The sequence below is a fragment of the Rhinopithecus bieti genome, unplaced genomic scaffold (assembly GCF_001698545.2).
Source record: "Rhinopithecus bieti isolate Rb0 unplaced genomic scaffold, ASM169854v2 scaffold_15850, whole genome shotgun sequence".
Taxonomy (NCBI): Eukaryota; Metazoa; Chordata; class Mammalia; order Primates; family Cercopithecidae; genus Rhinopithecus; species Rhinopithecus bieti.
In genome coordinates this window covers 2,707,226-2,719,768 of record NW_016809273.1, presented here as the reverse complement: position 1 = coordinate 2,719,768, position 12,543 = coordinate 2,707,226, and positions in this window count along the sequence as shown.

Below are 12,543 nucleotides of genomic sequence, written 5' to 3'. Positions count from 1 at the left end.
TTTAAAACAAGCATTTAGAAAACATCCTTTTCCTGGCATGATTATTATGTGCTTCATGTTGGCAGGAAGACTTCATTTCCAGTGATATTTTCCAATTGTTAAAATAAAAAAGTCCCTGCTGCTTTCTTTGCAATCCATAATTTTGTATTTTTAATTTAGATAACTCAAGTGTCTCAAAGCAGAAATAAGCTGCATATTCATGAGCCCTGATTTGCTGTAATCATTATGTCTGAAGCTCTGCATCAGTGAAGACTCCAAGTATTTGAGTCCTTGTTCTTAAGCAATTGAAACAGATTGGCCTGGAACTGAGGGAGTTGGGAGACCCCACTTCTTCGTTTTTCTCTTCGATGGGCTCTATTGGTCTATCTGAGGTCAACTTTCTCTGCTCCCAAACAGGGCTGATTAATTAGTTGCTTCAACATTGGCAGGAGGGATAAAAGTCTATTAAATATGTTAATTAGAGAATTATTAACCTTTCATCAATCAGCCTTTGGTCATAAACAGCAAAGGGAAAATCAGAGGAAAAGACGGGTGTATTAAAACGATCTAAGCAAAAAGTAAGGGAAATTTGGAAATATACGCCGACATGCAGATAGGCAAACAACGTATGATCTCAGTTAAAAACCGAGAGTGAAATGTTGGTTATCAGAGTCTGCTGGAAAAAGGGAGAAATGGGGAAAGGGAAGATGTTGATCAAAGAGAACAAAGTTTCAGCTAGACAGGAGGAATATGTTTTAGTGATCTATTGCACTGCGCAGCTTAAAATGATGTATTGTGTATTTCAAAATTGCTAAAAAATAGATTTTTAACATTCTCCTCACCAACAAGTGATAAATTGGTGAGTTGATGGATATGTTAACTAACTTGATTGAACCTTTGTATAATGTATACATAGATCAAAGCATCACATTATATCCCATAAACATACACAGTTATTATTTGTCAATTAAAAATAAAAGAGGCCAGGTGCGGTGGCTCATGTCTGTAATCCCAGTACTTTGGGAGGCCAAGGCAGGTGGATCACCTGAGGTCAGGAGTTCAAGACCAGACTGGCCAACATGGCGAAACTCCGTCTCTACTAAAAAATACAAAAATGAGCCAGGTATGGTAATGCACACCTGTAATCCCAGCTACTTGGGAGGCTTCAGCAGGGAGAATTGCTTGAACCCAGAAGGCGGAGGTTGCAGTGAGCCGAGATCGTGCCACTGCACTACAACCTGGGTGACAGAGTGAGACTCCATCTCAAAAAATAAGAAGAAGAAGAACAAATAAAAATAAATGAAACAATTAAAAGGATTTTTAACTTCAAAAGAAGGAAACACACCAACACACTTTGTATATGTGAAAATGTGGATGTAGGAATCAAAATTATAACATGGCCAAAGAGTAAAGCCAAAATAGTAGGAATTACAAAACATCTAGAAATCATCTATCTTCCCATCTAAAACTTGGTTTCTCTTCATGGAAATAGCCCACATTTGTGATTCTAAGAAATGGGAGTTTCAATGTCACCTGTGCTATTTACCAGCTATCTGCCTAAGGACAAGTTCCTTAACCTCCTTATGTTTTGCTTTCTTTATCAGAACTGATACCTTCATCTGCAAAAGGGAATGATCACACTTTCCTCTCAAAGCTTGTTGGGAAAATTGAATGAGATGTAAGTAAAGAATACAGTATTGGGTCAGGCACAGTGCCTCACACCTGTAATTCCAGCAATTTGGGAGGCTAAGGCAGGCAGATTACTTGAGCCCAGGAGTTCAAGACCAGCCTGGGCAACATGGCAAAACTCCATTTCTACAAAAAATACAAAAATTAGCTGGGTATGGTGGTGTGCGCCTGTAGTCCCAGCTACGTGGGAGGCTGAGGCACAAGAATCGCTTGAACCCGGGAGGCGGAGGTTGCAGTGAGCCGAGATCATGCCACTGCACTCCAGCTTGAGGGACAGAGCAAGACGTTACCTCAAAACAAAACAAAACAAAACAAAGAATATAGTGTTGAATCAGCACAAAGTACGCACTCAATAAATGTTAGTATCTTGCCTTGCTTGATTTCTCCTTTTTACCCTCTGGCTAAATAGCTTTTGTGTTTTAAAGATCTCAGAGCTCCCCTTAGCAACAATTCCAGACTACAAGTATCCCGCTTAGGTTTTTCTTCGAAAAGATAGTACCAGAAGAAATCTCTAGTAAATCGTATAAAGCACTTACCCCAGTAGCTGGACAAAGTAGTAGATCAACAAAATTTTATTACTGTATGTCTATTCTAACCTTTCCATTTTCCCCAAGAAAATGTTAGCAAGAAGAAACAAAGTACATTTGGAAACTACCTTTTTTGTGTGTGTAATTATTTGGCAACAGTTCTGTGGACACATCATTCAGTCCCCAAATCAGTCTGAATCAACAGCTAGGTTCCACACAAAACCTTCATTTTCCACATGATGTATTTGAAGCACAGAAAGGTAAATCTGAGATTTTTAAGACCATGAGATCAAAATAATTATGGATTTTGGGGCAACGGCTCAGCTTCTTCATATGGCTATATCTTTATATTTAAAATCTGTATCTTTAAAATCTAATCATTTCTGTCTTTAAAAAAAGATTTTTTTTTTCTGTTTATTAGGCAAATTTAATTTGAGATATATGGCCAGGCACAGTGGCTCACACCTGTAATCCTAGCACTTTGGGAAGCCGAGATGGGTGGATCACCTGAGGTCAAAAGTTCCAGACTAGCCTGGCCAACATGGCAAAACCCCGTCTCTACTAAAAATACAATAATTAGCCAGGCCTTGTTGCTCATGCCTGTAATCCCAGCTACTTGGGAAGCTGAGGCAGGAGAATCGCATGAACCCAGGAGGCAGAGGTTGCATGAGCTGAGATCCCACCACTGCACTCCAGCCTGGGTGACAGGGTGAGACTCCATCTAAAAAAAAAAAAAAAATTTGAGATATATATTATCCACATACATAAAGTTACAGTATATCCACTGATTAATAAAATTAATCTATACTAATGAAATAATAATCTTTTTCTATAGTTGAGGGCAAGGATTACATCTTAATCTTCTTTCTATCCCTAAAAGTGCTTAGTAAAATGCCTCCTAACAAGTATTTACAAAATAAATAAATAGAGAATTGTCTTTTTTGTTTGTTTCCCTACTCTTACTGACTCTTTCCTTACTGTGCCATTCACCAAAGACAGAGCTGCTCTTTCCTACTTCTGAATCTTTGCACCTGCTGTTCCCCTCCCTGGAACGCTCTTCCTCATCTCTTCAATTGACTGGCTTATTCTCATCCTTCAGTTATTAGCTTATGAGTCACTTCCTCAGCAGGGGCATCCTGGATCATGCATCATGAACCCAAGCAACTTATTATCTTACACCCTGGTGGCTCGTTTACTTGTGCCCATCACAGTGTGAATGACCAGTGCTGTGTTCTACATAAGCTAAATAAGACAAGGAAGCTTAACTGGTTCACTGCTATATGCCAAGCATTGTGCCAGCAATTTAAAAAGGCTCACCAGATATTTATTGAAAAACTGAGCAAAAGAAGCTAAAGCAGAGACCCAGGATGAATTTTTTTTACCTAGTATTAGGAAAAAAGGAGCTGACTCCTACTTGTCTTATGCTAGAATTAGAAAATATGGACTCAGTGCACTTGATTTGCTTTCTTCGTTAATACAAAACTATTATCAATTAATTAAATTCACTGCAGTGTGCAAGTTTAGTACATTGGTGGTTCTAAAATCTTCACTCCCCAATCTGAAGCACTGGCTTGATTCTAGGCAACTATTACACCCTCTATAATTAAAACTGGTTATTACATTGGAGATTTTGTGTTTCTTTTGATAACTGAACTCCACTGGCTATTTAAGAAATCAGCACTTATGCTTCAGTTTTTTTCTGGTTTGGTTACAGAGAAACTTCATGTCGATTCTCAGGACAATGATTAAAACGGCATTTCCCCCTCACCTCCACTTTCTTTCTATGTAAGTGGATCAGAGCTGACAGGCCAATATAGCAGTACAGTACCCAGCTGACATTATTGACTGAAAAGCAACTACCTTCCTTATTTTCTGTTGACTTAATGATGGGACAGGCACAAATAGAGCTTGCTGTCTTTGCTTTTAGCCCTTAATCCCGTCATGGTGCTCAACTACCACCATATTGATCATGTAGAGAGAAATATCCAGCTAAACTAAAAACCAGGCCATGGATCTTTTGAGACGATCACAATCGCTCTTACATCTACAATTTTTCCCCTTTCATCATATCAATCATAGGAAAATGCATCTCAAATCCCTCATTAAAAATAATTCTTGCTGGAATAACATCCTTAAACACTTTATAAATTTTATTTGTTAAATTGCCAGACTCTAAATAATATATTATACTTTGTTTATACAAGCAATCATCCCAAATACTTAGAAATGCTTACAAGGACAGAAACTTAATCTAAAAAAAAAAGATTTTAAATTGAACAGAATTCTTATGACTAATATATTAAAGAATCATTAAAATTGACAAAATATGTTTTACGAGTATTTGATTTAATATTCATTCTTTTTTCTTGTATTTTTGAGCCACTTAAAACAATTTTTTTTCAGGTCTCACACACAATTCTTACAAAGCTTCTAAAACCCTAATCCTGTCTGCTAGTAGTGCCTAAGCAGAAAAATCAGCCTTACACTTGACTAATTCCTGCAAAAGTCAGAGTTAGACCTGATCACTGTCAATAGATAATCATTCTCTATATGAAAACTGCTGGTGGATTATCTTGAAACTGTGCAGTAAAGTAAAATAAATAAATAACTTTCATCAAATAGAGAAATGAATAGGCTCTTGATCTCTTTCAGAAATATTTTTGACAGCTGTAAATACAAGGTTTATCAAATAGTAAGTCCTCAAATATTTTTACTCATATGAGTTTCTTTAGAATGGGCTCAGAAATATCATCAGTTTTTTCCCCCTAAATCTAATACCCACGCATCTTTACCTGGTGGTAGAAGTGATTATATTGAAATATTTTACCCTGAACTTGTATTTCTTTGTGTTTAACTGTTTGGAAACTTCTGATACGCTTGAATCTCTTTGCAAAAATTGTCGCAATCAGTTTCAAAGAGACAGTTTACATACAAAACATTCTTTCCCATATCATGGCAAGAACTTCTAGTCACCAATATTTTTTAAGAAAGTGTATACGGGGTGCAAATGAGAAGATAAAATAATCCAGACCATGACATATTCATATTCTTATTCCCTAAACATTCAGTTTTAGCATTTGGTGTAATTTGAAGCAATCTTTTCAAATTGCATTGTTGATTAGGATTTTCCTCTGTAGCTATCCAGTTTTTCTGAAGCTTATCTTGAATTGAGTGCATTAATATTAAAGTTTGCAAAATAGCAACCTTGGAAAAAACATGCACTCTGACTTTTCCCCTTACAGAAGTGACTTCATCAGTGGCTCCAGCTCTCTGATGCCCAATCAGCTGCCTAATGATGATGATAATTATTATTTATTGAGCATTTGCACTATGCCAACGCTGCCAAGCACTCTACATGCATTACTTCATTTAATTTCTACAACAACAATATGAGATAGATATTATTATCTCCATTCTATAGAGGAGGGAGCTGAGGCTCAGAAAATTTAAATAAACTACAAAATCTCACCAATGAGAGACAGTATAATCGGAATTCAAAGCCACGCAGTGTGACCCAGAAGTTCACTCTCCTAACTAGTTTTTTCTTAAGTGGATGGTTTAATCCAGCTAGCTGTTTAATAAGGACAAGCAAAATGCTAAAAGATGATCTTTTTTTTTAAAGTCCGACACTTTTGATATTGTGGTGACGAAAACACTATGGCCTGGTCTCCCAAAAACTGAGCTGATTATTTCTTATTGTCAATTATTCAAAACGATTTAACGGGCAGTAAATACAGATAAAAGATTTCTGAATGTGGTGTGGAGGGCTCAGGTATTCTCATTTCAGCGACATCAGCTTAAAATGTGTGCTCTAAGAAAGTTAGAGCTTTTTGTCTTCAAAGTAAATATTGATTGACCTGTTGTTGTTGTTTTTTTTTTTCTTGAACTTTTGAGAAAGATGTGGAAAGAGAATTAAAGGGTAAGCTCAGCTAAGAACATGATCAAGGAGAGGATCAAAAAATACAACTCCAGTGTTCTGTGCTCTTTGGCTTTAAATTTTTCCAATGATCTATTCTGATATCTATTTGAATAACTCCACTGGACTTGGGTGATTTGTTGAAGAAATTGATAGCCATAGAACTGAGAATATTCTTTTCAACTTGTGAAAATCTGCATTGTCTCTTTGAGGCTTCCTTCTGTGTGATCTTTGTTAAACATAAGCAAGGGAAGCACAAAATTCACCAGAATTCAGTGGAGCTTCTCCTTTACTTTCTTAAATGTTATCCCTCTTTCTCTCCCTCCCTACTCTCTCCCTCCTCCTTCCCTCCCCCACTTACACACAGACACACATGCACACACACACACACAATGAAAATGACCTTTATTTACTTCACCGCTGCATGCACACCTCAGCTACTTATGGGCTTTTATGACTCTAACGTTATTTATTTCTATATGCTTTCATCAAAGATTTCTTGAGTACTGTTATGTCCCAGGCACTATGAACAACATCAAGTACAGAAGATGAATGATCTATAACTGCCATTGAATTTGAAGGATCTTTAGTTAAAAAGAGTCATTTTTTAAGAAAAGAGCTAACATTTCTCCAAGCATTTATACGTCAAGCCAAGTGATCTTCATTTACTCTCTGCCTTAGTCATCACAAGAGCCTCAGGACGTAGGTACAATTATTTCCTTTCATTTGTCAATTGAGATAACTGAAGCTTACATAAGCCAAGTAATTTACAGGGGATCACAGAGTTAGTGACAGAACTACTGCTGCCGTTACTACAATAGTAGAGGCTCACTTACATTGGGCATCTACTATGTACCATGAATTGTTCTAAGCACCTGATATAGTTTAGCTTACTACTCTTATTGCCCACCATTTACTGATGAAACAGTAGCAGAGATATTAAATAAGTTCTCCAAAGTTACCAGTAGAACTGGGATACCCGTTGTCCCTTTTTTTTTTTTTTTTTTTTTGACAGAGTCTCCCTCTGTCACCCAGGCTGGAGTGCAGTGCAGTGGCACGATCTCGGCTCACTGCAACCTCCGCCCCCAGGTTCAAGGGATTCTCCTGCCTCAGCCTCCCAAGTAGCTGGGATTACAGGCACGTGCCACCACGCTCAGCTAATTATTTTTGGATTTTTAGTAGAGACAGGGTTTCACTGTTAGCCAGGATAGTCTTGATCTCCTGACCTCGTGATCCACCCGCCTCGGCCTCCCAAAGTGCTGGGATTACAGGCATAAGCCACCATGCCTGGCCCCAGTTGTCCTTAATAACTCACAGAATCAAGTCTGGCTGTGCCAAAACTCATGCTTGTATCACTATGAAGTGGAAAAATAATGTATGGTCTCCATGATTAGGACAATATTCCAATCTGCCTGGTCAGAGAATACTAATGAAAGAGGAGATACTGCAGAACATGGGTTATTCAACAGATCAAACATAATACTTTGTGATCTCAACCTACAAATTGTTTTCTGAAGTTACAAAATTCAGCAGAGACATAGGGGCCATGAAAGTCCAATTCCGTGGTTCAAGTTTGCCAAATTTTCCTTACCTACAACAAAGGAGTAAGTACTAAGTCATCTATCACCTAATAATACTTTCCAGCTAAGAGTCATCTATTATATACTAATACTTTCCAGCTTTGGGCAGGGTGTTCCACAGGTATAAGGAAAGCAGAAATCAGGTACACTTTAACTTAATGTTTTCTTTCAAAACCCAGTCATAGTGACTGGTGCACAGTAGCCACTCAATAAATTATTATTAGATAAATGTTGGAAAAAAGCTTTCTGAAGAGGCACTTTGTAGTATTTGCAGTGCTGGGCCTGAAGCAAATGAGGCTCCTGTCTTGGCATAGAATTTAAGGGACATCAAAAAACTCCTTTGGCTTCGGGCTCCACTGTTCTTACGAAAAATGTAGATGTGTCACTCATCATAAATTATTTTGCACCAATTTTGCCCCAGCCCTGATTACATACACTCTTCCTGATAACTTCCTGCCACTTACTAGCTGTTTTATCACATGTAAGTTACTGAAAGTTTTCTGAGACTCAGTTTCCTCATCAGTAAAATGGGAATAAGCATTTTCAATTTATCATACTGTTGTAAGGAGCTAATCAGGTGACATGTGTGTGCAATCTCTGACTCAGTGCAGAGCATAAAATTGGTGCTAAATAAACATTACTTCCCTTGCCCGACAAGAGAAGTGTCTGTTAAGTCTTTTCTTTACACGGTTAATTATTTTACTTAATTTTTCTTCCCAAGAAGATCAACCAATCCTTATAGGATCTATCATTCAAACTAGTTATTTCTCCCAACAAGTTGCCTCTCGGGCAGATTGAGCTCAGGGGTTCGAGACCAGCCTGGGCAATGTGGCAAACCCTTGTCTCTACTAAAAATACAAAAAATTAACCGGGCGTGGTGGCACACTCCTGTAATCCCAGCTACTCCGGAGGCTGAGGCAGGAGAATCACTTAAGCCTGGGAGGCAGAGGTTGCAGTGAGTTGAGTTCGTGCTATTGCACTCCAGCCTGGGCAACAGAGCAAAACTCTGTCTCAAAAACAAACAAACAAAAACGAAGCTCCCTCTATATGATGCTGAGATAGCAGTTGATATAGAAAAGTCAGACATATAAAACGCAGCCAAATGTTGCTTTATTATTGAGATGGACTAATACCATTCATGGTTTCCACCTTGTGGTTTTGTCAGCCTATCTGATTGACACAATTCAGATACAGCAGAAACTCTCTTACTAAACTCAGTAGATTAACGGAAACTCTTGATCTCCTCTGCAAAACCTACTGACTAGTAGCCAGGGCAGACTGAATGTTTGAGGCTTGTACATGACCTCCTGGAATGCCCACACAATTCTGCTGCCTCCACCTGTGCTGCATGCTTACTAAGAGTGTGTTTGTAATTAGACAGTAAAATTTAATACATAAGGCAAAGAAAAATTAGTGCAAAAAGGGAGAAAGGTTGCTATTTCTATGAGAACTAAGTTGAATGCTTTCGAAACAATCGATAAAGGCAACATAAGCCAAGAATATTAAAAAATGACTCAGGCAAGGAGCCTGTCTTCCTGGATTCACAAGGAAGTAGAGGATTTTAGGTACAGATGCAATTTTAATACAAAGTAGAAAGTGGTGCCTCCTATAAGAAAATCACACCTAAATTTCTAGGCAAATAGATTACAGTTTGGAGCTCAGGGGTTACAATTCTAACATTCAGTTAGAATCAGAGATTTAATTTCTAAATCCTAATCAAAACTGATTTATTTCCAGCCAGGTACTGTGGCTCACACCTGTAATCCCAGCACTCTGGGAGACCAAGGCAGGAGGATCACTTGAGGTCAGGAGTTCAAGACCTGCCTAGCTAACATGACAAAACCCTGTCTCTACTAAACATACAAAAATTAGCCGGGCGTGATGGTGGGCGCCTGTAATCCCAGCTACTCGGGAGGCTGAGGCAGGAGAAAAGCTTGAATCGGGAGGTGGAAGTTGCTGTGAGCCGAGATCGCGCCTCTGTACCACTCCAGCCTGGGCGACATAGCAAGATTCTGTCTCAAAAAACATAAAAATAAACTGATTTATATTCTATAATAAATCTAGAAAAGGCTAACATGCCATCCTGCAAATAAAACCTGTGGAACTTATAATGTTGCAATACTGAGAATATATTTTTTAAAAACTTGTGTATGATTCTTATTTCATCATAAAACCTGGGGTTGAATCTAGCTGTAGTTTCCTAAGATGCAATAAATCTACTAATCGCAATGACTATTCCTCAAGAATTTAATGAGCATGGTTTACTGGCAAATTCATTTCTACCTTTCAGCTGGGTGGTCTTGGGCTCTTGCTGAGCCTCTCTGACCGTCAGTTTTCTCCTATGTAAAACTGTGGATAACAACACTTATTTCATGAGGATGCTGTGAGAATGAAATGAAACAATTTATGTAAGCGCTGCCACATGGTAGTTACCCTTCTCTGCCGCAAGGCAGTGCCCCCACGGGTTTAATTAAAGCTTTGGCTCTTTGCCTCTCAGTGAACAAAAAACTTTGAGTGTCATAATTAATGGATGAAGGCCAAAAAAATAGAATGTCAAAACCACGCGCAGGATAAAAACGAATGAGCTGGCATTCTTTTCAAACTCAGGCTCATTTCCCCCCGTAAATTTAGACAGGGCTGGCTGCTTGAAAAATGGCGTGAGACTGCCATCTAGTGGCTACCTGGAGGAAAACCAAACCCCTTGTGTTCAGGAACCAGGGCTAGAGAATCTTTCCAAAAGGCACCTCTAATTTTAAAAACACCCCCTCAACACAAGACTTGATTGGCAGCAACGTGCCAACTTCCTTAATCACAGCAACGAAACTACTAACACATTCTTCGAGTTCTCCTCCACCGTGTGCCCCACATTCCCAGCCAAGGCCCTGCTGTTCTGTGGTCTCACAGGCTTCCACCCTGTCAAAACCAGCTGTCAGCCAGCTGTTATGTTAAAAAGAATCTGATTCATTTACATTGTAATCTTATTAAAAATAATTCCTACTGCAAAGTAACCCCATGGGGATTTGCATTTTAATTTGATTACATTTAGATACTATTTGACTTTGCGTTGGGTTTTACTATGTAATTTTTACTATGTAATTCTTACTATGTAATTCTTGGCTATGCAATTATTTAAGGCAGTGTCTCTCTAACTGCATCAAAGTGCATCCGAATATTCCGGAGGGCTTTTTAAAGCTCAGAATACGGGGCCCCATCACTACGCTTTCTGAAAATGTGACTTTCTAATGAGTTCCCAGATACTATTGAAGGAAATCAAAATATTTTACCCCGAAGTATATTTACTTGACATATTTTGAGACGGTTGTCAAAGAGCCAGCAAACAGAAGTAGCCCTGCAAGGCTGTCTTTTGTGGGGAAGATTTGCATCTGTAGAGAATCTGCATTAATGCAGCTAGGTCCTCCCTTGTCCAGATCTAGGAAAGATTACCTGAGAATCTGACACCTTTAAACATCTGAAACATTTACCATGTGTCCTCTCTGAAGGCTGCTACTTTGTTACCTAACAAGACCATCTTTGCTAATCAAGCCGCTTCTTCTCCCCTTCCCATAACCTGTCTTGCCACTAGAACCTGATTGACCACCATAACCTGGTTTCAGTCATGCAGTGGGTCTTCATTATTTCTGTAAGCTCGAGATGCACACTCCATTACGGGGCTGGGCAGTCAGGCTGCAGTCCTTCCCATGTACACGTTAATAAATTTTGTATACCTTTTCTCTAATTAATCTGCCTTTTGTGAGTTCATTTTTCAGCAAACCTTCAGAAGGCAAAGGGGAAGTTTTTTCCTTGACCCCTAGAATATGATATTGTTTATCTAGGGATCATGATTTGGGAATGATGGGCCAACTTCTAATGACAGAATTTCATAATGAGACAAAGCTGATGAGCAAGACCATTTTTAAAAGGCATTTCTGCAGACTGAGACAAGAAAATAACAGGTGAGCAATACAAATTATTTCAAATTACCAGGCCCAAAGAGACACTAAAATGAGACCAGAATCATGCCCTTTGAACTATGTATTCATGTCTTGAAACTGATTACTGTTACTATAAGTAACTATAAATTAACTAACAATGCAACAATGGACAACATAATCCACACTCTACAACTTAACAATGTGTAGCCAATCATTAATCAATGTTATTTCTATAAACCAATGAGAATTCCTGACAATTTTCTATCAGCCGCTCCCTGTCCCCCTTTTTTTGCCTTTAGAAACCTCCCTGCAGCCGGATGTGGTGGGTTACGCCTGTAATCCCAGCACTTTGAGAGGCTGAGGCAGTGGATCACCTGAGGTCAGGAGTTCAAGACCAGCCTGATCAACATGATGAAACCCCGTCTCTACTAAAAATGCAAAAATTAGCCGGGCGTGATGGCACACACCTATAGTCCCAGCTACTTGGGAGGCTGAGGCAGGAGGATTGCTTGAACCCAGGAGGCAGATGTTGCAGTGAGCCAAGATCATGCCACTTTACTCCAGCCTGGGTGAAGAGCAAGACTCTGTCTCAAAAAAAAAAAAAAAAAAAAAAAAGGCCGGGCGCGGTGGCTCACGCCTGTAATCCCAGCACTTTGGGAGGCTGAGCTGGGCAGATTATGAGGTCAGGAGATTGAGACCATCCTGGCTAACACAGTGAAACCCCGTCTGTATTAAAAGTACAAAAAAATTTAGCCGGGCGTGGTGGCGGGCACCTGTAGTCCCAGCTACTAGGGAGGCTGAGGCAGGAGAATGGTGTAAACCTGGGAAGCGGAGTTTGCAGTGAGCCGAGATCACGCTACTGCACTCCAGCCTGGGCAATAGAGCAAGGCTGTCTCAAAAAAAAAAAAAAAAAAAAAACC